Raw genomic sequence first — 26,687 nt, forward strand, 5'->3', positions numbered from 1 at the left:
ATCCAGTTGAGTGTACTAGAAGATAGAATTGGCTCTATTAAGCAACTCATGAATTGAGGCAGCATCCCATCTAGCAAGTAGAGGGGAGCTCATAGGAGCTGTACAAAATAGAAGGTTTTTAATAGAAGAAGGGTAGGGCAAGAAAGTTACTAGCAAAAGAAAAGAAAGGATTGTTTCAGGCAAAGTCACCTTGCCTTAGGGGAAATGTAGGGGTAAGGTGAATTACCTCATCTTCCTTTGGGGGCTGGTAAGGGACAGATTGCCTTGCTGGTGCCAGTCAGAAAATTCCAACCTGTTAAGACTTCATTTCTGGGGCAGGTTGAAAGTATAATTAAGTTAGGCATTAAAACCCCGTTTGGTAACTTGGCCCAAATGCTGCCATTTTAGATGTGTGGTTTCTTTTTAGCAATAGGTAAGGTATTTCCTCCCCTGGCTTTTTTCATGATTTGTCTTTGGTTTCCTGTAGTTTGATATCTATAGGTGGAGGGTTTTGGGGGTATTTATCCTGGTTGATGTTCTCTGAGCCTCCTGGATATGTGGTTTGGTGTCTACCATGAACTTTGGAAAATTCTCACCTATTAATACTTCAAATGTTCCTTCTTTTTTCTGTGTTTCTTCCTCTCTTACTCCATTTATGCATATCTTTCAGTGTGCTGGTGAGTGGGTCAAAGGCAATCTTCATTTCTTTTATAGTATTTTGATTTTGGGGATCTTCTTTTGATTCTTTGCGTTTTCATCTCTCTGCTTATATTAACTTTGTCTTTGTGGGTTGTTCACTCTTCTCTGTTAGAGCTACTAGCATATTTTTTAAAAAGATTTTATTTATTTGAGAGAGAGAGAGAAAGAGAGAGCGAACATGGGGAGGTTGGTTAGAGGGAGAAGCAGACTCCCTGCTGAGCAGGGAGCCTGATGTGGGACTCGATCCTGGGACTCCAGGATCATGACCTGAGCTGAAGGCAGTCACTTAACCAACTGAGCCACCCAGTTGCCCAGAGCTCCTAGCATATTAGTAATAGTTATTTAATTTATTTTTTTAAAAGATTTTATTTATTTATTTGAAAGAGAGAGATCACAAGTAGGCATAAGAGGCAGGCAGAGAGAGAGGGGGAAGCAGGCTCCCTGCTGAGCAGAGAGCCTGGTGTGGGGCTCGATTCCAGGACCCTGAGATTATGACCTGAGCCAAAGGCAGAGGCCTAACCCACTGAGCCACCCAGGCGCCCCTGGTCATAGTTATTTTAAATGCTCAATCTGATCATTGTGAAATCTTTTCCATATTTGAGTTGAGTTCATGTTTGCTTTGTCTCTTCAGACATTAGCACACCCTATATATATATTTTTTTTAAGATTTATTTATTTGAGAGAGAGAAAGTGAGGGGAGGGTCAGAAGGAGAGGGAGAGACTTTAGCAGATTCCACACCAAGCATGGAGCCGGACATGGGCTCAATCTTGAGACCCTGAGATCACAACCTGAGCCCAAACCGAGTCAGATGCTTAACCAACTGCTCCAGCCAGTGGCCCCACGTCTTGTAATTTTTTTGTTGACAGTGGCACTTGACACATGAGGTAATAAGAACTGAAGTAAATAGACCTTTAGTGTGAGGTTTTGTTATCTGGGTAGGACTTAGGCTATGTTTGATGTTTGCTGTAGTTGTAGATGTCAGAGGGTTCAGATTCTTCAAGTGTCCTTTTTTTGTCTCTCTACTATCTTTAGGTTTCCCCAGAAATTCCATCAGAAATTGAGTCTTCATCTTACGTCTCTCATTTGTAATCAGCTGCTGTTACACTGGAGCCCTGTGGATGTTGTGAGCTGTTGGGCATGGAAGGCATTCTGCAGTCCTGTGAGTCAGGGCTCAAGTTTTTGTGGGACTGAGGCCCTGGAGTGTGCCTTTGGTAAGACCTTCTCAGCCTTTACTTTTTTGGTTTTGTTTTGTTTTTCCTCTCTATTGTGAGACAGGAGGGCTAGGGGAGGCCCCACTTGTCAGTCTTCCCCCAGGTGAGATAAAGTTTTGATAAAGTACTTTTCCTTGCAAGAGGGCCTTTGGTATGGGTGAGTTTTCAAGATGGTTAACTTTTCTCAAGATGCATTTCATAATGATTAGTTTTAATCTCACCTCTGCCCAAAGCGTGAGGGAATTTTTCCTTGCAGTCTACACCATGAGAAGCTGGTGGGACTCCTGGAGTAAAATCTCATGAAAGCATGTTCCTTCCCCTTTCCTCAAGACTGGGCCTGTGAGTTTTAAACTCCACTTTCCACAGTTGGCCTCCAGCAGTTGTCAGTTACTGTTTATGCACTCAGCCAGTCAAGGGCTCTGGAGGGTTCTGTTCCAGCAACGCTGTGGTTCTCTGTATTCCTGGGTCTGAGTCTCTGGTTTTGGGGTAGCAGTTTTCCCTGTAACCTCATTCTGATGGATCTAGAACAGCCTGTTGATTTTCATTTTGTTCAGTCTTTTCTCTTGTGTGGAGGACTAGTACTATTTATGTGTTGGAACTGGTATTAGTTTCATCAGTTTTAGCTTTGTGGGTTTTTTGGCCCATTTTTAATTATATAGTAGCCCCCTGTTATCTGCAGGGGATATGTTCCAAGACCCTCAGTGAATGCCTGAAACTGGATTGAACTGAACCCTATATGTACTATGTTTTTTCCTTTGCATACATGTATACCTATGTTAAAGCTTAACTTACAAATTAGGCACAATAAGAGACCAATAACATTAATAACAAAATAGAGCATTTATAACAATATACTGTCATCAAAGTTATGTGAATATTGTCTCTTTTTCTCAAAATGTTTTACTCAACTGTACTTATGCTTCTTGTGATGATGTGAGAAGAAAAAATGCCTACATGAGGAGATGAAGTGAAGTGAATGAAATAGGCATTTTGATATAGTGTTAGTGTGCTGTTGACCTTCTTACCACAGGTCAGAAGGATCATCTGTTTTCAGACCTTGACTGACGACCTGGAAAGTGAAACGGTGAATAAGGGAGAACTACTGTATTTACATTTAGGATTGTTAGGTCTTCTTGGTGAACAGACATTTGGAAATCATTATTTAATATTCTTCTCTATCTCTGGTAATTTTCCTTACTCCAAAGTGTACTTCCGATATTAATATAGTTACTCCAGATGAAAAAAATGCATTTTGAAATCATTATTGAATGTTCCTCTTTATTTCTGGTCATTTTCCTTACTTCAAAATCTATTTCTTCTGATATTAATATAGTCACTCCACATGGAAAAAAAATAGCATCCTTCTACTTATATTAGAAGTGGATTTTTTTTTAACATTTCAGTCATAATTTATTTCAGATGACAACAGGAATTCATGTATTTACTAAGAGATGAGAAGTGGATTTCTTATAGAGAGCATATTTAGGTCTTCTTAAAAAAATTTCAGTCTGATAGATCCTTTCTTTTTATCAGTGTGTTTAGAGTACTTACATTTAATGTAACTATTGATATGTTTGGATTATTTCAATCATTTTGTTATTTATATTCTCTCTGTCCTCTGTGTGTGTGTGTGTGTCTCTGTTTACTGAGGTATAATTAACATATAACTGACACCTATGTTTTTATTTTTCTCCCTTTCCTGGATTGCTTGAATGTTCTTTAGTATTCCATTTTAATCAGTCTATTGAGGTTTTTGACTGTGTATCTCTGTATAGTTGTTTTAGTAGTTCTAGGGAATTACAGTATGCATATTCAACTTTTCTGTCTACTTAGAAATAAGATGCAGGGTGACTAGGTGGGTCAATCAGTTGAGCATCTGATTCTTGGTTTCAGCTCAGGTCATTATCTAGGGTCATGTAATTGAGCCCTGAGTGGGGCTCTGTGCATAGAGCATGTGAAATCTGCTTGAGATTCTTTTCCTCTCCCTCTCCCAGTCTCTCCCTTGTTCTCTGTGCCTTCCCCACCTCATGTATACACATATCTTTCTCTCTCCCTAAAATAAATAACATCTTTAAAAAAAAAGAAAAGAAAAGAGAGAAGATGCAGGGTGCCTGTGTGGCTCAGTCGGTTATGTCCAACTCTTGATTTTGGCTCAAGTCATGATATCAGAGTTGTGAGATTGAGCCTTGTATTAGGCTCTGCACTGAGTGTGGAGTCTGTTTAAGATTCTTTCCCTGCCGCTCCCTCTGCTCCTTTCCTGCTCTCTCTTTCTCTTAAAAAAAAAAGGAAGGAAGGAAGGGTGGACAAGTAGATAATGCCACTTCAAGTAGAACATAGAAACCATACTGTCACATAGGATCCTTTACTTATATGTTATATCTTTATCACACTGAAGGTTGTTCAGTGTTACATGTCATACCTGTTTTAAAGAACTCAAGAGAAGAAAAAGTCTCTTATACTTACATAGCTATTTGACATTTCTATTTCTCCTCTTTTGTTTCTAAAATTTCCACTCTCCTCCTGGTATTATTTCCCTTCCATCAGAAGAATTTCCTTTAGCATTTCTTTTAGAACAGGTCTATTGGTGATGAGCTTTCTTTGTTTTTCTTTACCTGACAATCTGTTTCTTTCAGTTTCATATCCAAGAGATATTTTGCTGCTGTTATTCATAATCTTTCGATAGCTGCTCCCTTTTCCATCTGTTAGGGAGAACAGACAATGAGTATCTTGGTAATGGGCATTAAATTTCATGAGGGAGATCCCTGAAGACTAGGAAAGGAGCTGTAGGCTCCTAGAGAAGAGATCTTCAGCACAGTTTGTTGAAGATTCTGGGGAAGTACAGGCTTTTGGAGGGAGAGGTTAATAGCTGATGGAACACTCGGGGATGCTAGGCCCCAGGCCTTGGCTCAGCAAAAATTCCTGTGCCCATTTTGGCACAGATATATGGAGGCCTGACTCTCAGAGTCATGAGCTTCCTACTGACTTAGGACAAGTTGATCCTTTATAAATTTTAGGTGTCTTTTGCTAGAGGCTTTCTGCCACATAGGATCAAAAATAGATGAGAGTTAGACACTCCCCCCTCATAACCTTGCCTCTTGATTATAATAAAAAGGAGTCTTGGACTATACATTATACAGGTATCAATTAAACAACACTTAATAGCAATCAGGTAAAAACAAAACAAAACAAAACAAAATAAAACTATACCTGCAGTCTGTTCAGTGATGCCATGGAATCCAAAATTTCATCCTTTCTTGTGATCTGATCACTGCTTTGCACAGGGAAAGATGCTATACATCAGGTAAGATGCTACAACTTTCTTGAGGCTGGGTTATTTTATAACTGTCACCAGCAGCCAGAAATTCTCTCTGTAATGACTAGACACAGGATGTTTAGGAGTTAAGCTACTTGCCTCTTGGATTCTCATCCTCCCAAGGTGAAGAAGGGTAGCTTTAATGTATCTAATACAGATCTGGAAACTCCCCCTCCCTTTTTTTTTTTTTAAGTTTTATTTATTTATTTGACAGAGAGAGAGAGACACAGTGAGAGAGGGAACACAAGCAGGGTGAATAGAAGAGGGAGAAGCAACCTTCCCACTGAGCAGGGAGCCCGATGTGAGGCTCAATCCCAGTACCTTGGGATCACGACCTGAGCCAAAGGCAGATGCTTAATGACTGAGCCACCCAGGCACCCCGGCAATTTTTTCATTAAGTTTTTAAATTTTATTTCCAGTATAGTTAACACATAGTGTTATATTAGCTTTCAGGTGTACAATGCAGTGATTAAACAGTTGTATGGAGAAATGTCTGTTCATGTCTTCTGCCCATTTTAAATTGGATTATTTGTTTTTTGGGGTGTTGATTTGTATTAGTTCTTTATGTATTTTGGATGCTAACCCTATATTGGATATCTTCTCCCATTAGTAGTTTCCCTTTTAGTTTTGATGATTATTTCCTTTGCTGTGCAGAAACTTTTTGTTTTGATGTATCTTACTAGTTTATTTTGGTTTTTTCCCCCCTTGCCTCAAGAGAGCTAGCTAGAAATATGTTGCTACAGCTGATGTCAGAGAAATTATTGCTTGTGCTGTCATCTAGAATTTTTGTGTCAGATTTTACATTTAGATCTTTAATCCATTTTGAGTTTAGTTTTATGTATGGTGAAAGAAAGTGGTCCAGTTTCATTCTTTTGCATGTAGATGTCCAGTTTTCCCAATGCCATTTGTTGAAGAGACTGTTTTCTGCCCATTGGATATTCCTTCCTACTTTCTTTTCTTTTTTTTTTTTTTTTAAAAGATTTTATTTATTTATTTGACAGAGAGAGATCACAAGTAGACGGAGAGGCAGGCAGAGAGAGAGAGAGAGGGAAGCAGGCACCCCGCCGAGCAGAGAGCCCGATGTGGGACTCGATCCCAGGACCCTGAGATCATGACCTGAGCCGAAGGCAGCGGCTTAATCCACTGAGCCACCCAGGTGCCCCCTCCTTCCTACTTTCTTAAAGATTAAGTGACCATATAATTGTGGTCATATAATTATTTCTGGGTTTTCTGTTCTGTTGATCTATGTGTCTATTTTTGTGGCAGTACCAAACTGATTACCACAACTTTCTAATACAGAAGACAGGCATTATGATACCTCCAGTTTTGTCCTTTGCAAGATTGCTTTGGTTATTCGGGGCCTTTTGTGATTCCATACAAATTTTAGGGTTGGTATTTTCTTGTGAAAAATACTGTTCATATTTTGATAAGGATGGCATTAAATGTATAGATTGCTTTGGGTGGTATAGACATTTTAACAATATTTGTTCTTCCAATCCATTAGCATAGATTATCTTTCCATTTTATGTGTGTGTGTGTATGTGTGTGTGTGTGTGTGTTGTCTTCAGTTTCTTTCATTGGTGTTTTATAGTTTTCAGATACAAGTCTTTCACTTCTTTGATTAGGTTTATTCCTAGATATTTAATTAGTTTTGGTGTTATAGTAAAGGGGATTATTAATATCTGTTTCTGCTGCTTCATTATTAGTGTAGAAGAATGCTACAGATTTCTGAACATTTTGTATCCTGTGACTTTCCTGAATTCATTTATCAGTTCCAGCAGTTTTTTGGTGGAGTCTTTAAGGTTTTCTTAACTGATTGAGCCACCCAGATGCCCTATCAGGTTTTCTATATACAGTATCATGTCATCTGCAAATATCGAAAGTTTTACTTCTTCTCTACCAATTTGGATGCCTTTTATTTCTTTTTTGATGTCTGCTTGTTGTGGCTAGGACTTCCACTATTGTGTTGAGTAAAAGAGGTAAAAGTGGACATCCCTGTCTTATTCCTGACTTGAAGGGCAAGCTCTCTGTTTTCCACCATTGAGGGTGATGCTAGCTGTGGGTTTTTCATATTTTTCATATATGGCCTTTATTACGTTGAATTATGTTCCCTTTAGACCTAGTTTGTTGAGGGTTTTTATCATGAATGGATGTTGTACTTTGTCAAATGCTTTTTCGGCATCTACTGAAATGATCATATGGTTTTTATCCTTATTGATGTAACGTATCCCATTGATTGATTTGCAAATACTGCACTACCCTTGCATTCCCTAATAAATCCCACATGATCATGGTGAATGATTTGTATATATATATATATATATATGTATATATATATATATTATTAACATATAATGTATTATTTGCCCCAGGGGTACAGGTCTGTAAGTCGTCAGGGTTACACACTTCACAGCACTCACCATATCCCATATCCTCCCCAATGTCCATAATCCAACCACCTTCTCCCTACCCCCCTCACCCCAGCAACCTTCAGTTTGTTTTGTGAGATTAAGAGTCACTTATTGTTTGTCTCCCTCTTGATCCCATCTTATTTCATTTTTTCCTTCCCTACCCCTGAAACCTCCCACTTTGCCTCTCAAATACCTCATATCAGGGAGATCATTTGATAATTGTCTTTCTCTGATTGACTTATTTCGCTCAGCATAATACCTTCTAGTTCTATCCACGTTGTTGCAAATGGCAAGATTTCATTTCTTTTGATGGCTGCATAGTTTTCCACCATATATATATATATATATATATATACCACATCTTCTTTATCCCATGGTGAATTATTTTTTTTAAATGTATTGTTGGATTCAGTTTGCTATTATTTTGTTGAGGATTTTTGCATCTATATTCATCAGAGAAACAGGCCTATAGTTCTCTTTTTTGGTCATGCCTTTCCCTGGTTTTGGTGTCAGGGTAATACTGGTCTCATAGAAGTTTTCCTTCTTCTGTTTTTTGGGATAGTTTAATAAGAGTAGATACTAACTTTTCTTTAAATGTTTGGTAGAATTCCCTGTAAAGCCATCTGGTTCTGGACTTTTGTTTGTGGGAAGTTGTTTGTTTTTTGTTTTTTAAGATATTATTTTTAAGTAATATCTATACCCAATGTGAGGGTCAGACCCACAACCCTAAGATCAGGAGTTGCATGTTCTACTGACTGAACCAGCTAGCGCCCCTGTTGGGAGTTTTTTGCTGGTAATTGGTCTGTTCAAATTCTCTATTTCTTCATGCTTCAGTTTTCTTAGATTATATGTTTCTAGAAATGTATTCATTTCTTCTGTATTGTCCAATTTATTGGCCTATAGTTTTTCATAATATTCTCTTACAATTGTTTATATTTCTGTAGTGTTAGTTACTATATTCCTCCTTTCATTTGTGATTTTGCTTATTCAAGTTCTCTCTCTCTCTCTTTTTAATGAGTCTGACTAGAAATTTATTAATTTTGTTGATCTTTTCAAAGAATTAGCTCCTGGTTTCATTGATGTTCTATTATTTTTTAAGTTTCTATATCACTTATTTCTGCTCTAATCTTTATTATTTCCTTTGTTCTGCTGGTTTTAGTTTTTGTTTGTAGTTATTTTTCTAGTTTCTTTAGGTGTAAGTTAGGTCATTTGAGCTTTTTCTTCCTTTGTGTGGTAAGCCTGTATAATTGCATACTTCCCACTTAGAATCACTTTTGCTGCATCCTAAAAGTTTTGGACCATTGTGCTTTCATTTTCATGTACTTTTTAATTTCTTGTTTGACTTCTTGGTTGACCCATTCATTGTTCAGTAGCATGTTGTTTGATCTCCATGTGTTTGTGGTCTTCCCAGATTTTTTCTTGTGGTTAATTTCTAGTTTCATAGAGTTGTGGTCAGAACAGATGCATGGTATGATTCTGATCTTTTTGAATTTGTTGAGACTTGTTTTTCAGCCTAATATGTGATCTCTTCTGGAGAATGTCCTGTGTGCACTTGAAAAGAATGTGTATTCTGCTCTTTTAGGATGGAATGTTCTGAATATGTCTGTTAAGTCCATCTGGTCCAGTGTGTTATTTAAAGCCACTGTTTCCTTGCTAATTTTCTGTTTGGATGAACTGTGCATGATGCAGTTGGGATGTTCAAGGCCCCTACTATTATTGCATTGCTGTTGATTAGTTCTATTATGTTATTAACTTTTTTTATGTCTTTGAGTGCTCCCATGTTGGGTGAATATTTACAGTTGTTATATCTTCTTGGTGGATTGTCCCCTTTATTATTATATAGTGTTCTCCTTTGTCTCTTGTTACAGTCTTGTTTTTAAGTCTGTTTTTTCCATTATAAGTATTACCACTCTGGTTTTCATTTGCCATCCATTTGTGTGATAAACGTTTTTCCATTTTCTCACATTCAGTCCAAAGTGTCTTTAGATCTAAAATGAATTTCTTGTAGGTAGCATATAGATGAGTCTTTTTTTTTATATACTCTGTTACCCTATTCTTTTGATTGGAACATTTCATCCAGTTACTTTCCAAAGTAATTATTGATTGTATTTATTGCCATTTTGTTACTTGTTTTATGGTTGTTTAAATAGTTTTTCTCTTACTCTCTCTTCTCTTGCTCTCTTTTCATGGTTTTACTGCTTTTCTTTAGTGTTATAGCTGAATTCCTTTCTCTTTATTCTTTGCATATCTATTACTTGTTTTTGATTTGTGGTTACTGTTGGGTTTATATCTAACATCTTCTACATATAGCAACTTATATTAATAGTTACATAAGTTTGAACCCATTCTTTACTCCTCTCCCTGTCTTCCAACCTACATTTTAGGTGTATGGTGTCACATTTTACATTCTCTTTGTGAATTCCTCAACTGATTTTTATTTTTTTTAATTAAAAAAATTATTTTATTTTATTTAAATTCAATTAATTAACATATAGTATATTTTTAAAACTTTTTTTTTTACTTTTTTAAAATATGATTTATTTTCCAGTACTTTGTAGGTAGAAAGCAATTATTAAGTAATTGTTGAATGAGGGCGCCTGGGTGGCTCAGTGGGTTGGGCCGCTGCCTTCGGCTCAGGTCATGATCTCAGGGTCCTGGGATCGAGTCCCGCATCGGGCTCTCTGCTCGGCGGAGCGCCTGCTTCTCTCTCTCTCTCTCTGCCTGCTTCTCTGCCTACTTGTGATCTCTCTCTGTCAAATAAATAAATGAAATCTTTAAAAAAAAAAAAGTAATTGTTGAATGAATCGATGAAAGAAAGAATGCACGAACCAACTCCTGTGAACAGAAGCAATGTAACAATTCTACCCAGTTATGCCATGGGAAGATGCTAATGAGAAACAACCTTCCACAGTCCTAAGGGTATATACACACACCCCACCATCTTCAATGCTTTTCCTCTGGGATGAAAAGATGAAGCTATGTTCACTGAGCTCTCTCATCACAAATAATAATAATTATTATTATTATCACCACCATTATTGTGGCCTGTATCTTATTTCCCCACCTAATTTTTTAAAAAATTTTTTAAATTTATTTTCAACGTAACAGTATTCATTGTTTTTGCACCACACCCAGTGCTCCATGCAATCTGTGTCCTCTCCAATACCCACCACCTGGTTCCTCCAACCTCCCACCCGCCGCCCCTTCAAAACCCTCAGATTGTTTTTCGGAGTCCATAGTCTTTCATGGTTTACCTCCCCTTCCAATTTCCCTCAACTTCCTTCTCCTCTCTAACTCCCCTTGTCCTCCATGCTATTTGTTATGCTCCACAAATAAGTGAAACCATATGATAACTGACTCTCTGCTTGACTTATTTCACTCAGCATAATCTCTTCATATTTTAAAACTTTTTAAATTTAAATTCAATTAATTAACATATAACATATTATTGGTCCTTGACTGATTTTTAAATTGTATTTATTTTTACTGCTTTTGTGTTTTTTACTTTTCATAGTCTTAATTATGGTCTTTCATTTGCGCTCAGAGTTCTCTTTAATATTTTTTGTAGGGCTGGCTTAATGGTCATGAATTCCTTTAGTTTTTATTTATCTGAGAAACTCTTTCTCTCTCTTTCTATTCTGAATGATAGCCTTGCTGGATAGAATGTTCTTGGCTACAGGTATTTCCCTTTCAGTACTTCAAATATATCATGCCATCCTCTTCTGGCAGAATTTCTGTTAAAAAATCTATTGATAAGCTTATGGAGGTTTCCTCTTGTGTGTAGCTGTCTTTTCCCTTGCTGCTTTTAAATTTTTTTCTTTATCACCACTTTTTTGCTATTTTAATTACTATTGGTCTTAATGTGGACCTCCTTGGTTTGATTTTGTTAGGGGGTCTTTGTGCCTCTGGATCTGAATATCTGTTTCCTTCCCCAGATTAAGAAAGTTTTCAACTATTATTTCTTCAAATAAAATTTCTGCTTCCTTTCCTCTCTCTTCTTCTGGGATCCCTATAATGCAAACATCATTATGCTTGATGGAGTCACCGAGTTCTTCACATCTGTTCTCATTTTGTGTAATTTTTTTCCCCTCTCATTTGTTCAGCTGGATTGCTTTTTCCATTACTCTGTCTTCCAGGTCATTAATTTGTTCCTCTGCTTGTTCTAGCCTAGTTATTTATTTCATCAAGTGTATTTTTTTAAAAAAATATTTATTTCAGAAAGAGACAGTGAGAGAAAGCAAGAGAGGGGAGAAGGTCAGAGGGAGAAGCAGACTCCCCATGGGGCAGGGAGCCTGATGCAGGACTCTGGGATCATGACCTGAGCTGAAGGCAGTTGCTTCACCAACTGCAGCCACCCAGGCGCCCACATCAAATGTATTTTTAACTTCATTTTATTTTTATTTTTATTTATTTATTTATTTATTTATTTTAAGAATTTATTTATTTGACAGAGAGTGAGAGAAGGAGAGAGAGCACAAATCGGGGGAGCAGAAGAGGGAGAGGGGGAAGTAGGCTCCCCGCTGAGCAGGGAGCCCGATGTGGGACTTGATCCCAGGATCCCGAGATCATGACCTGAGCGGAAGGCAGAGGCTTAACCCACTGAGCCACCCAGGTGCCCCTAATTTCATTTATTGTGTTCTTCATCTCTGATTGATTATTTTTCTTTCCTTTTTTTTTTTTTTTTTTTTTTTTAAGTAATCTCCACACCCAGTGTGTGGCTCAAACCCACAACCCCAGGATCAAGAGTTACTCACTCTACCTACTGAGCCAGCCAGGTGCCCTATGATTGGTTCTCTTGTTATCTCTTTGTTGAGGGTCACACCAATGTCCTCCACTCTTTCGTCCAGTCCAGTATCTTTATGACCATTACTTTAAATTCTCTATCAGGTATATTACTTATCTTCTTTCTTTTTTTTAATTTTTAAATTTTTTTATAAACATATAATGTATTTTTATCCCCAGGGGTACAGGTCTGTGAATCGCCAGGTTTACACACTTCACAGCACTCACCATAGCACATACCCTCCCTAGTGTCCATAACCCCCCCCCCCCCCCCACCGACCACCCTCCCCCCAGCAACCCTCAGTTTGTTTTGTGAGATTAGGAGTCACTTATGGTTTGTCTCCCTCCCAATCTCATCTTGTTTCATTTATTCTTTTCCTAACCCCCACAACCCCCATGTTGCATCTCCACTTCCTCATATCAGGGAGATCATATGATAGTTGTCTTTCTCTGATTGACTTATTTCGCTAAGCATAATACTCTCTAGTTCCATCCATGTCGTTGCAAATGGCAAGATTTCATTTCTTTTGATGGCTGCATAGTATTTCATTGTATATATATACAATGTCTTCTTTATCCATTCATCTGTTGATGGACATCTAGTTCTTTCCATAGTTTGGCTATTGCGGACATTGCTGCTATAAACATTCAGGTGCATGTACCCCTTCGGATCACTACATTTGTATCTTTAGGGTAAATACCCAGTAGTGCGATTGCTGGGTCATGAGGTAGCTCTATTTTCAACTTTTTGAGGAACCTCCATGCTGTTTTCCAGAGTGGCTGCACCAGCTTGCATTCCCACCAACAGTGTAGGAGGGTTCCCTTTTCTCCACATTCTCGCCGACATGTGTCATTTCCTGACTTGTTATTTTAGCCATTCTGACTGGTGTGAGGTGGTATCTAATTGTACTTATCTTCTTTTCACTTAGGTTTCTTGCTGTGGTTTTGTCTGGTTCTTTTCATTTGTGACGTATTCCATTGTCTCCTCATTTTTTCTAACTCTCTGTCTGTTTCTCTGTGTTAGGAAGTCAGCTATATCACTTCTTGAAGATGATGACCTTATGAAGAAAAGGTTGTCCTGTTCCTCAGGACCTGGTGCTTCAGGGAGTGTCTCCTATGTGTGTTCCATATGCCCTGATGTTGACTCCTGACTGATTTTGCCTTCAGTCTAGCCTCTACATCATCCCTCTTTGCCTGTTGTAGGCTGTGTTTGGTCTCTAGCCAGGTGGGGGGCATTCTAACAAGGTGTGCACTTGCAAAATGAGACCTGCTGCCACTGTTGGAACTGAGGTCCTACAACAGGCAGGGTTTGGGAGATGAAGTATTGGTGGTATTTATGCAGGTCTTGTGGGGGAGGGGGCCTGCAGTGCCAGGCCTGAGGCAAGTATGATTGGGAAAGGTGGATCTACTGAAGAATGGGGGCGGTGGGGCTTGGTGTGGGTGCTATGCTGGTTTCTGCAGATGGGTAGCTGTTTATGCTGAGGGACAGGGAAGGGTAATGATGCCTGCTGCTCCTTTTTTCCTAGAAGAGTCTTCCTATGATCCCTGCTTCTCAGGGCCACACTCTTGAAATGAATAAATAACTCTACCTCCTGACCGGAGGCATTTTTTCAAATTGCTCTTCCAGGCTGTTTCTCTGCTGGTTATTTGTTGTGCTCTCTCTTTAAGGGCAGGGACTCAGCTTCCTAATGCCCTCTGGGCTCTCCTGAAGCCAAGCCTACTGATTTTTTATAATACTAGGCTTTAATTCCAGGCAGATTGCATGAACTCATGAAATTTGCCCCCTGTGGGTTTCAAAGCCAAATGTTAGGGGGATCTCGTGTTCCTTGTGCAGGCTCCCTGGTATGATAGTCTGGTTTTGGGGTTTTTTTGCCCTTCTTTGTGGCCCTGGCTCCCTACCCACTGTGGATAGTCACAATCCATTTAGCTCCCCAACCACATTTTTGCCCTTCCTGCCTTCTTCAGTATGGTCTCTTCTCTGCCTGTAGTTGTGGAATTTGTTCTGCCAGTCTTTGGGTTATTTTTTGAGTTATTTACACTGATGTGAGTGTTATCTAGTTGTATGTATGGGGATGAGGTGAGTTTAGGGTCCTCCTATGCCACCATCTTCCCAGTCTCCCCAAATATCTGGAAACCTTTAATTTTGCCAGTGAGAGCCCCAGTGTAACTATTAGCCTATCAGCATTTTGCTAATTTCATCAATTAAGGACCATTTCTGACATTCACTGCTATTGAGATATGGTAACAGAAAGGTTTATAGTATCTGCCATCAGAGAATGGGTTTTCTGATTAGAAACCAAGCCAGCACTCCAGCCCATTCTTTCCTGATAAGAATGCTGCTTCCTGGGGAGCCTAGGTGGGTCAGTGGGTTAAAGCCTCTGCCTTCAGCTCAGGTCATGATCTCAGGGTCTTGGGATGGAGCCCCACGTCAGGCTCTCTGCTCAGCGGGGAGCCTACTTCCCCTTCTCTCTCTGCCTGCCTCTCTGCCTACTTATGATCTCTCTCTGTCAAACAAATAAATAAAATACTAAAAAAAAAAAAAAAAGAATGCACCTTCCTATGGTTTATAGACAATCTAAGTAGCCCACACATCTCTCTGTGCTGAAATATGCAAAAATAAGCCATACTCATCAAAATGCCATGCATGGATAGAGAATAAATTTATGGTAGCAAGGAGACTGAAGAGAAGATGGGCCTCCATACCTGTCCTAACTTTTGTAGAACCTGGAGTAAGGATCTGGGAATCCCAGTAACAGATTGGCTCTCTCATCGTTCCTTTGGGATGGGGCCCAAAACCAAGTGTAACTTAAAAAAAGAAAAAAAGGCATTTTTCACATAATTAAGTTTGTAGAATAGATTCCATAAGTTTTACACAATTGTGCAATCAAAATATATTTATGATTTAAAAATGTAAGAGTAAAGCTATAAGACCACTAAAAATCAGATTAATTTTAATTTTCTATAATAAATAGTGTCTTCTGCCCGAACAAAATCTCCATAGAGCACATGACCAAACCCTGACTGCTGTGGTGGTGGTGCTGTGGGTTTGACATGTCTCCACCAGCGTGTGCTGCCACTGTCTCTGGCTGCCTCCACCCCACCCCCTTCAGCCCTGCCCCTCCACAGGCCTTTTCCACCAGGCATCACATGATTGCTTATGTCTTCTACCTTGCACAGTGGGCCATGATGTTACTTGTTCAAGGTGTGTAATTTATGAATTAAGTTTGCCTCTGGTGTTTGCTTATTAGCCAGGAAACTAGAATAGAATTGCTTGGCTCTAATTCATAACTCAAATGCTAACACTAGCACTGAATTTTTGAGGCAGAACTCATTGGAAGGGTGATTACAGATTGAAAAAGTAATTCACCTTCACAGAGAAAACAATGACTCCTGAGAACATGTAAGACCAGAGTTTGAGAAGCCCTGTTCATAGCTTCATCTCCCACCTTAGTGTGGACAGTGTAGAGAGCAAGGATTCTGCAGAGTACTGCCATAATTGGTGAATGTCCAGGATGTTGAGCCATTGTTAAATTATTTTGAATAAACTTCATAAAGTTAGTGTACTGGAATTGCCTGTATTTTAGCTGCAGGACAAAAATACTATATGCTCATACCTTAAACCAGTCATGGGTAGCTGAACCTGAATGAGTATAGTCTGAGAAGTTCTCCTGTCATCTCCATCCTCCCTGGCTCTTCCTCCTGACTCAGTGACCCCCTATCTTCTTGGAATTTATGCTTTACCCCTCTCTCATGACTGAGCAAAAAAGCCCATCATCAGCCCTATGCTTCTATGAACACTGGGGCATTGAGTGCTAGCTTTTTTTGAAATCATTAGATATTTCTCTTGGGTAATATGGTGTTAAATAGAATTTTTTTCTTTCTCATTAAGGAAATTTCAGGTTTATAAGTATGCAGGGGGATACTTGGGGGCTTGGGGATCCCCTGAAATCATCTGGGGCCCTATTTGGTCAGTTCTGAAGCATGTGTGTGCAAACCAATGGTGGGCACCTTCATACATGCAGGAAAGTCACCTTCTCAGAGACCTCTTCACAACTCACCCTACTCAAAATTCCAAGCCTCTCCCCAACCTGCTTCTGTTTTAGTTCTCTTCATACCACTTATTACCATTAAGTGGTAATAAGTAAAATATAATTTATATGTTTATTGTATTTGTCTGCCCGCACTAGAATGTAGGCTATACAAAGTGAAAGATTTTGTCTATTTTTCTGCAGTATCCCAAGGTCATATTTTTGGTGCCAGGCACATGGTAGTCCTCAATAAATATTTGTTGAATGAAAAAAATACTGTCCTTCAGTTTACTTTGTAACTTTTTAAAAATAAACTGGCCCTGACTTCCTGTGGAATCGACATATGTAGATATACCAGGCACCTCCTCACTCTTAATGCACTCCTTGCAGTTTTAGCTTAATCCTGATCTTCCTTCTGCTCCCACGCTGAGCTGAGCACACTGTATTATCTGGGTTCATTTGATAGGGAGTGAACATGCTCTGGGACCCTGGATCTTTGGGGAGCACAGAGCCCTTGACATGGCTTTGTTCACACGAATGAGGCCCCTGGGTGTACAGTTGCCTCCTGGACCCTCTGATCACATGATAATCACTTATATTGAACCAGGCTCTGCAAGTCTCTTGAGAAGATAGAACCTTGCCGGGAATTGCTGAAAAGTAACAGTGTTACAAAACACGTAAAACCCGGAGAATTTGATAAGGCTTTGGCAGCAGAACAGCCTCCTGAGAAAAGCAGAAGATGCAAGCTTCTATGTCTTGCTTCTATTGCTTGATATTAGGAAATGAACAAAGGACTTTCTAGGTGTGTGCTGCTGTGTGTATGAAATGGGGACATAGGCTGTGTCTACTTCTTACTAAGTTTTTTTTCACAGTACTAAAAAAAAAATTGTAGTTGGATATTCTGCACCTCTGGCTGACCACTATGGTTGGCTCTACAAACATTTCTGAAGATAACCCGAACTTTTCATCAGTAAGCCCATTATTGGAGCACCTGGCTGGCTTGTCAGTAGAGCATACAACTCTTGATCTCAGGGTTGTGAATTCAAGCCCCATGCTGGGTGTAGAAATCACTTAAAAAAAAAAAAAAACCCAATAAAATCTTTTAAAAAAATAACCATCTTGGTTCTGGGGTAGAAAATTTCAAAATCTAAGAGGAAAGAATAAGGTCATTGTGCTTTAGGAAGAATGGAATAGTTTTAAATGAATCTCCATGCTTGGGAAATATGTTTAGAAGGGAAAAGGTACAGCTTCTTCAAGAAGACTTGACTACTAAAAATCTTTGTAAGTTTTAAGGAGATTTAAAAAAACTATTACTAAATAAATGCTTAACAGTTGCTTATTAAATACTGGCATATTTATTTTTAGACAAGGTGATGGATGGTGGTGTTTAGATCATTTGTCTTTATTGATTCTTTTTTTTAGATCTAGTTCTATCATCTGCCAAGAAAATGGCGTTAAGATTTCCAACCATGATTGGGGACTTGTTTATTTCTCTCTCTCATTCAGTGTATTTGAGGTCTCTGTGTATTTTGAGGGCCCGTTGTTAGGCAGTTAAATATTTGTGATGAGTTTTCCTGCCGATTCACCACTATGAAAAGTGTATTGTACCTTTGGAAATCTATTAGTATGGTCTTTTCAGCACTCATATGCTTATAGTATACATGGTAGGGGTTCCAGCCACTTTTAAAAAATAATAGCCTTATGGAGATACAATTCACATATATAATTCACCCATTTAACAGGTATAATTTAGTGGTTTTTTAATATATTCTCAGAGTTGAGCAATTTAGAACAGTGTCATCACCTCAAAAGAAACCCACATTAGCAGTCACTCCCCATTCTTTCCAACACCACCCCCCCTTGTCAGCCCAAGCCAACCACTAAATTTACTTTTTGTCTCTATAGATTTGCCCATTCTGGACATTTCATATAAATGGAAACATGCTATATGTGGTCTTTTGTGAATGGCTTCTTTCCCTCGGTGTCATGTTTTCAAGATTTATAAATGTTGGAGCATGTTATCATGATTTCATCTAACTATTTTTTCTGGTCTTACTTAGTATTTAATATACTTTGTTTTTTAAAGCAGTTTTAGATTCACAGTGAAGTTGAACAGCAAGTCCAGAGTTCTCCTATTCTTCTCTGTCCCTAGAGCCTACCCTACTATCAACATCCCAACCATACACTTCTTACAGTTGATGAACTTAAACCGATGCATCATCATCACCCAGACTCCACAGTTTACATTAGGGCTCATTCTCATGTTTTACATCCTGTAGGTTTTGAAAATGTGTAGTGACATGTTTCCATAATTACGGCATCATACAGAATAGTTTCAGTCCCTTAAATCCTCTTTCTCTGTTCATTCCACCCCTGGTAACCACTGATCTTACTGTTTGCACAGTTTTATCTTTTCTAGAACCTCATACAGTTGGAATTATATTGTATGTAGCCTTTTCATGTTGTTTTCTTTCACTTTAGCACTATGCCTTTAGGATTGCTGCCTACCTTTGGTTTGGTAGCTTATCACTTTTTAGCACTGGTTACTACCAAGTTTTGGCAATTGCAAATAAGGCTGCTTATAAGCATTTGTGGGCCGGTTTTTGTGTGGACTTGAGTTTTTCACTCATTTGGGTAAATACCCAGGAGTGCAATTGCTGGGTCATATGGTAAGAGTATGTGCGGTTCCTAGTTTCGTAAGAAACTTCCAAACTGTCTTCCAAAGAGGCTGTGCCGTGCTGTAGTCCCACTATCTGTGAAGGAGTGTTCCTGTTGCTCCACTTCCTGCCTTACATTTTATATTGTCAGCATTTGGGATTTGGGCCATTCTAATAGGCATGTAGTAGAATCTCATTTTAATTTGCAATTCTGTGATGATGTATGGTGTTGAATATCTTTTCATATGCTTCTTTTGCCATTTGTGTATCTTTGGTAATGGGTGTGTTCATTCTTTTGCCCATTTTATAATGGGGTCATTCATTTTCTTATTGTTGAGTTTTAAGATGTTTTTGTACATTTTGAATACCAGTCTTTTATCAGATAATGTCTTTTGCAAAATATTGTCTCCCAGTTTTTATCTTCTCATTCTCTTTGCAGTATCTTCACAGGATAGATGTTTCAATTTTAACGAAGTCTGGCTTATCAGTCATTTCTTCCATGGATTTTGTCTTTGGTGTTGTATAAAAGTCAGTATGAAGCCCAAAGTCCTCTAGATTCTTTCCTGTGCTATATTCTAGGAGTTTTATGGGCTTGCATATTACATTTAGGTCTGTGATCCACTTTGAGTTAATTTTTATGAAAGACTTAAAGTCTTTGTCTAGAAAAAGGATGTCCTTGCATGTCCAGTTGTTTCAGCACCATTTGTTGAAAAATTTTTCTTTCTCCCCTGAATTATCTTTAATCCTTTGTTAAAGATGAGTTGACTATATTTGTGTGGTTCCATTTCTGAGCTATTTTTTGATCAGTAGGCCTGATTTTCTCTTCTTCAGTCAATGCCATACACTCTTGATTACTGTAGCCTTGTAGAAATTTTTGAAGTGGATTAATGTATTCCTTTGACTTTGCTCTCCTGCAGTATTTTCTTGGCTATTCTTTGTCATTTGGTCTTTCATATAAACTTTATATTAATCAGTTTGTTGATACCCACAAAATGACTTGCTGGGATTTTGACTGAATTATACTGAATCTATAGATCTAGTGGCAAGAACTGCCATTTAACAATATTTAGTCTTCTTATCCATGAATATGTAATATCCCTTTATTTATTTAGTCAGTCTTTGATTTCTTTCAGAACCATTTACTTTTTTTTAGAATTTTTTTTTAAAGATTTAATTTATTTATTTGACAGACAGAGATCACAAGTAGGCAGAGAGGCAGGCAGAGAGAGAAGAGGAAGCAGGCCCCCTGCTGAGCAGAGAGCCCCATGCGGGGCTCGATCCCAGGACCCTGGAATCATGACCTGAGCCGAAGGCAGAGGCTTTAACCCACTGAGCCACCCAGGTGCCCCCCGCCTTTTTTTAGAATTTATTTATTAACTTATTTTTAATCTTTTTAAAGTTATTATTAGCATATAATGTATTATTTGTTTCAGAGGTACAGGTCTGTGATTCATCCGTCTTACACTATTGCGTAAGGGCTCACTATAACACATACCCTCCCAGTGTCCCGTCACCCAGCCACCCCATCCCTCCCACCCCCTCCACTCCAGCAACCCTCAGTTTGTTTCCTGAAATTAAGAGTCTCTTATGGTTTGTCTCCCTCTCTTGTTTCTTCTTGTTTCATTTTACTTTTAATCTATTGATGTCTTTATGTTATAGTGCTCTCTTGTGGACAGCTCATTAGTTAGGTTTTGTTTTTATAAAATTCATCCTGACAATTTCTGCCATTTAATGGGACTGTTGATTCTATTAACATGTAATTTATTTATCCATATCATGGATTTAGGTCACCATTACACTCTTTGTCCGTTTGTCCTCTGTTTCTGCTTTCTTCCCTTCTTTTGGATAATTTGAATACCTCTTAGAATGTTGTATTAATTTATCTCTTGGCTTTTTTGTTATATTTTGCATTAGTTTTAAGAGTTTGCTCTGGGGGATAGCAATATATATTCTTAATTTTTCACAGTCTGTTTAGAGATAATATTATACCACTTCACATTAATACAGAAATCCTGCAAATATGCACACTTATCCCACCCACGCTTTATGATATAGATGACATATATATTATATCTACATATGTTTATAAACTCTACAAGATAGTTCTATAATTTTTTAAAAAAGATTTTATTTATTTACTTATTTGAGAGAGAGTGAGAGCAAGAGAGTGTGGGGAGGAACAGAGGAAGAGACTCAGCACTGACCATCTAGCCTGATCTGGGGCTTGATCTTGGGACCCTGAGATCATGACCTGAGCCAACCAAGAGTTGGATGCTTAACCAACTGAGCCACCCAGGTGCCCCATACAGTTTTTTTTGTTGTTGTTGTTTTTGTTTTTTACTTTGAACAGTTTGTGTTTTTTCCAAAATTAAAATTTTTTATCTTATTTTACTCAGATATTTACTTTTTTGAGTGCTGTTTCTTCCATCCTGAAAATCTAAATTAACATCTGGCATCATTTCTCTCCAACTAAAGATCTTCCTTTAGGATTTAACATTTCTTTTAGAACAGACCTGCTGGTATTTCTCTTACTTTTCTTTTTTTCTTTAATTCGAAAATGTATTTATTTTACCTCCAGTTTTTTTGGGTTTTTTTGTTTGCTTGTTTTTTAAGATTTTATTTGTTTATTTGACAGAGAGAGTGAGAGGGCACAAGCAGGGGGAACAGTAGAGGGAGAGGGAGAAGCAGGCTCCTTGCTGGGCAGGGAGCCTGATGCAGGGCTCAATTCCAGAACCCCAGGATCATGACCTGAGCTGAAGGCAGATGCTTAACCATTTGAGCCTCCCAGGTGCCCCTCTTTTTTTTTTTTTTTTTTTTGAAGATTTTTAATTTATTTGAGAGAGAGAGAGAGAGAGAGAGAGAGAGAGTGTGTGTGTGTGTGTGTGTGTGTGTGTGTGTGTGTGTGAGTGAGTGGAGGGGGAAGCAGAGGAAGAGGGAGAAGCTTTTCACTGAGTAGGGAGCCAGAAGCAGGGCTTTATCCCCAGGCCCTGAGATTATGACCTAAGCTGAAGGCAGATGCTTAACTGACTGAGCCACCCCGGTGCCCCATTTCACATTCACTCTTAAAAGATATTTTTCGCGTATAGAATTATAGTTGGTTTTTGCTGTTGTTTTTAAGCACTTTACAGATGGTTTGCAGTCTTCTGGAGTCCTTTTTTTTCTGATAAGCCAGCAGTTTTATATTTGGTTTTCATCATTTTGACAAGTGTGCCTTTATTTTTATCTTAAATGAGGTTTACTGAATTTCTTGAATTTATAAAATTTTGCTTTTACCAGGGACAGTTGATGGTGTTTGCTTTCAGACTATTTTCCTGCCTAGGTCTTCCTCTCTTCTCCTTCTGGGATGTACACTGGACCCTTGGAAATTCTCTGAGTAGCCCAAGGCTAATTTTTTTAACATTCCCTTTTCTCTGTTCTTAAGCTTGGATGATTTCTATTAATCTGTCTTTAAGTTCACTGACTCTTATCTCCATTCAGTTGCTAAGCCCTTCATGTGAATTTTAAAATTTCAGGTACTGTGTTTTTCAGTTCTCGTATTTCCACTTGGTTCTGTTTTATAGTTTCCATTTGTCTACTGAGATTTACAAAATGTGACTTCAGTTCTTTCACATCCTTGGTACTGGCAGAGGTTTTCAAGCAGCTAATTCCAACATCTGATTCATCGGGGTTAGTCTGGTTGTGGTTTCTCCTGAGAATGGCTTACTTTTTCCTGGTTCTTCACTTCTGTGGCAAATTTTGGATTGTGTTCTGGACACTGAAGTTATGTATAGGTCTATTAAATTCCTCTGAAGAGTACTGATTTGTATTTGTCTTAGTAGGCTCTTAGCTTGGTTGGACTCAGACTGAAAACTGCCTCTTGGGCAGTAGCTTGTTGACAGAGAAAACAGGCAGAACTGAAATAAAATAAAAGCATTATTTAGGGTCTTCGAATTGCAATGTGGGGAGCACGGCTTTGGATAGCAACCCCAAATTGGGTCTCAGTAGGGAACAAAAGTCTGGAGGTTTAAAGACATAAGGGCATATTTATATATGTTATTTACAAAGAATTTCGAATGGTGTTCCTGGAAGATCTAATATTGGTTAAATATGATTGGTTACTAAGGCTCTCACTAAGCGAAAGTCTGTTACTGTAGCGAGTTGCAGGTGTTCCTAGGGAGTCTTTGGAATATTTGGTGTTTGGTCCAGTTCAAAAGTTCATGGTTCCATCCTGTGAAGACTTGGATTTAAGAACCCCTGAATTATCTTTAATCCTTTATAGTTTAATCCTATATAGTTAATCCTATATATAAAATGACTCATTTTATTTCACCTCTCACAGGTTCAAATCTCATTTTAGTTCTTTTATTCTTGGCTGAGCTGCTCAGAGGCTGGTTCACACATGTCTGAAAAATTGGACAACATTTATTTACAGAATTTGGGGCTCTCACTCTCTGGTGCATGCCTTTTTAGGATTCCTTGCTCATTTTTGCAGTTGCTGTGATTGCTTCAACCTCTGCTGGCTGTCAAAACTGGTTTGTTTTTGTTGTTGTTGTTGTTGTTTTCCCTAAATTTTAGCTGCTGCTTATGGTGGGTAGGGCTTTCCTCTGCCAAGAAGCTGTGAAAATGGAGATACACCCAGTGCCCATTGTCCCCTTCCAATACCTGCCTGCTCTTGGTTGCTCTAAATTGTCTATCTTCAGAAGTTATTTTTGTATTTAACCAGAGTTCAAAACTATTATCTGGAAAGGGTTGGTATGGTAGGAGCTTTTTGTCCCCTACTGATTTTAAGTAAACTTTGTGTTACGTGAGACTTTATATAGTATATTGAAATCTCTTCAAGTCAGGTATTGATCCATGTTGTATTATATCTGTGATATAATTTTAATATATATCTAGGCATTTATTTTTTATTTCATATGGTGACATTGTAAGAGCTGTGGTTTATATGAAATTGAAGAGTTCTTGATTAAGTTTTAACTCCAGTTACAGAATAATTTTGGTCAGAAAACATGATCTACTTCATGACCATACACTTTGTGGTTTCTAAGAAAAATGTGACAGTCCTGGGAAATCCATAGAGATACTGGAAAAAAATGTTTATAAAACACCTGTGGGAAATTTTATGGTATGTAAATTATGCATCATAGAGTGTTGAAAAAACATCTGTACCATGTCAGAATAATATTATGATGTAGAATAAGAATTTTGATTAAGGTTTAAACTCCAGTTACAGAACAATTTTTGTGTGAAAACATGATCTACTTCATGACAATACATTTTGTGGTTTCTTTTTTTTCTCCATTGATTTATTTTTTAATTAACATATAATGTATTATTTGTTTCAGGGGTACAGGTCTGTGATTCATCAGGCTTACACAATTCACAGTGATTACCATAGCACACACCCTCCCCAGGGTCCATAACCCAGTAACCCCATCCCTCCCACGCCCCCTCCACTCCAGCAACCCTCAGTTTGTTTCCTGAGATTAAAAGTCTCTTATGGTTTGTCTCCCTGTCTGGTTTTGTCTTATTTCATTATTTCCTCTCTTCCCCTATGATCTTCTGTCTTGTTTCTCAAATTCCTTATATCAATGAGATCATATAATTGTCTTTTTTCTGATTGACTTACTTCACTTAGCATAATACCCTCTAGTTCCATCCACGTTGTTGCAAATGGCAAGATTTCATTTTTTGATGGCTGCTTAATATTCCATTGTGTGTGTGTATGTATGTATATATGTATATGTATATATGTACGTATACATATATACTACATCTTCTTTATCCATTCATCTGTCGGTAGCTAAACTATTTTCTTTCGCCATAGATTTGCTTATTCTGGACATTGTGTCTGAATGAATCATATAATCTGTGATCTTTGTATGTGGCTTTTTCACTTAACACAATGATTTTGAAGAGCTGACATGCCCTTCGACAGACGAATGGATAATGAAGCTGTGGTCCATATATACAATGTAATATTACTCAGCCATCAGAAAGGATGAATACCCAACTCTTGCATCAACATGGATGGGACTGGAGGAGATTATGCTGAGTGAAATAAGTCAAGCAGAGAAAGTCAATAATCATATGGTTTCACTTGTTTGTGGAACATAAGGAATAACATGGAGGACATTAGGAGAAGGAAAGGAAAAGTGAAGGGGGGAAAAATCGGAGGGGGAGACGAAGCATGAGAGACTGTGGTCTCTTGAGAAACAAACTGAAGATTTTAGAGGAGGGGGTTGGGGGGAAGGGTGACCTTGTGGTGGGTGTTAAGGAGGGCACGTATTGCATGGAACACTGGGTATGGTGCATAAACAATGAATCTTGGAACACTGCATCAAAAGCTAATGATGTATTTTATAGTGACTAACATAACAATAAAATTTTTTTTAAAATTATTTTATCCCTTGATATACAATGTCACTTTTATCAGAAGCTGGATATGCTGTGTATATCTTGATCTATTTTGGGAGGATTTTCTTTTCCATTTCTGTTCAGTGGCTCTTTTTCTCTAGACTGGTAATAGTATTACCTTGTTTAAATTACTGTAGCTTTGTAACTGTTTTAACATTTCATAACATTAGTCTTGTCTTATCCTTCTTCCTTTTCAGAAATATCCTGGCTTTCTGCTTGTATATTTGAATCTTAGAATTAACTTGTTTATATCCCCCCCATACCCCCATTGGTATTTTTATTGAATAAACATTAAATGTATTGATAAAGGAGACAAGATATTAAATAATGAACCTTCTTGTACAAAAAACATGGTACATCTTTCTATTTGTTGAAGTCTTGTGTGTGTCTTTCAGGAACACTAAAATTTATTGATATAGATCTTACACATTTTTTAGAGGAAAATTATGTTTTAATGTAATAATAAAACAAAACACAATTTTAAAAACATTTTTATTTTTTATTTTTTTATAAACATATAATGTATTATTATCCCCTGGGGTACAGGTCTGTGAATCGCCAGGTTTACACACTTCACATCACTCACCATATCACATACGCTCCCCAATGTCTATAACCCCACCACCTCTCCCTACCCTCCTCCCCCCGGTCACCCTCAGTTTGTTTTGTGACATTTAGAGTCTCTTATGGACAAAACACAATTTTATTTCATGATAAAGAATATATAATTATGTACCTGACAGCAACATCATTCGTAAAGTATCACAACTGAGGGGAGAGAGCAAACTCTCCGATGTCTCTTTTTATAAGGACATTAATCCTTTCAGGTCAGTGCTTTACCTTTATGGCGCTGTTTTACCTTAATTGCTTCCTTAGAGGCCCACTCTCCAAATATAGCCACACTGGGTGTTAAGGCTTCAACATATAAATTTGTGGGGAACACAAACATTTGGTCCATAATAATATCTTGGCCTCTTACTAAGTAAGCTTTTTTTTTAAAATAAAGATGTCTAATTCATATATGGTAATGGCAAAAGAAATCATCTTTGGAATCTCTAGGACATTCTAAAGTTGAACTTCGAAGATACTGCTGTGGTCTGAATATTTGTGTCTTCCCCAAATTCGTATATTGAAATCCTAACCCCCAGAGGTGATGGTATTAGGATGTGGGGTCTTTGGGAGGTGCTTGGGTCATGAGGGTGCAGTCCCC

At 38.1% G+C, this 26,687-nt stretch overlaps 1 protein-coding gene across 3 annotated transcripts in view; it reads left to right on the top strand.

Annotated features, from left to right (window-relative positions):
• Window positions 1-1,744: 1,744 nt before the first annotated feature.
• LOC111156595 (ninein like) overlaps window positions 1,745-26,687 on the top strand; it is a 143,355-nt gene continuing 118,412 nt past the window's right edge. For all 3 annotated transcript variants that reach the window (XM_022517580.1, XM_022517582.1, XM_022517583.1), the window contains exon 1: window positions 1,745-1,890. The gene's annotated coding sequence lies outside the window, so the exon portion shown is untranslated. The remainder of the gene's footprint in view (window positions 1,891-26,687) is intronic.

Source organism: Enhydra lutris, unplaced genomic scaffold, assembly GCF_002288905.1.
Source record: "Enhydra lutris kenyoni isolate GAN:26980312 unplaced genomic scaffold, ASM228890v2 scaffoldscaffold47, whole genome shotgun sequence".
NCBI classification, from domain to species: domain Eukaryota; kingdom Metazoa; phylum Chordata; class Mammalia; order Carnivora; family Mustelidae; genus Enhydra; species Enhydra lutris.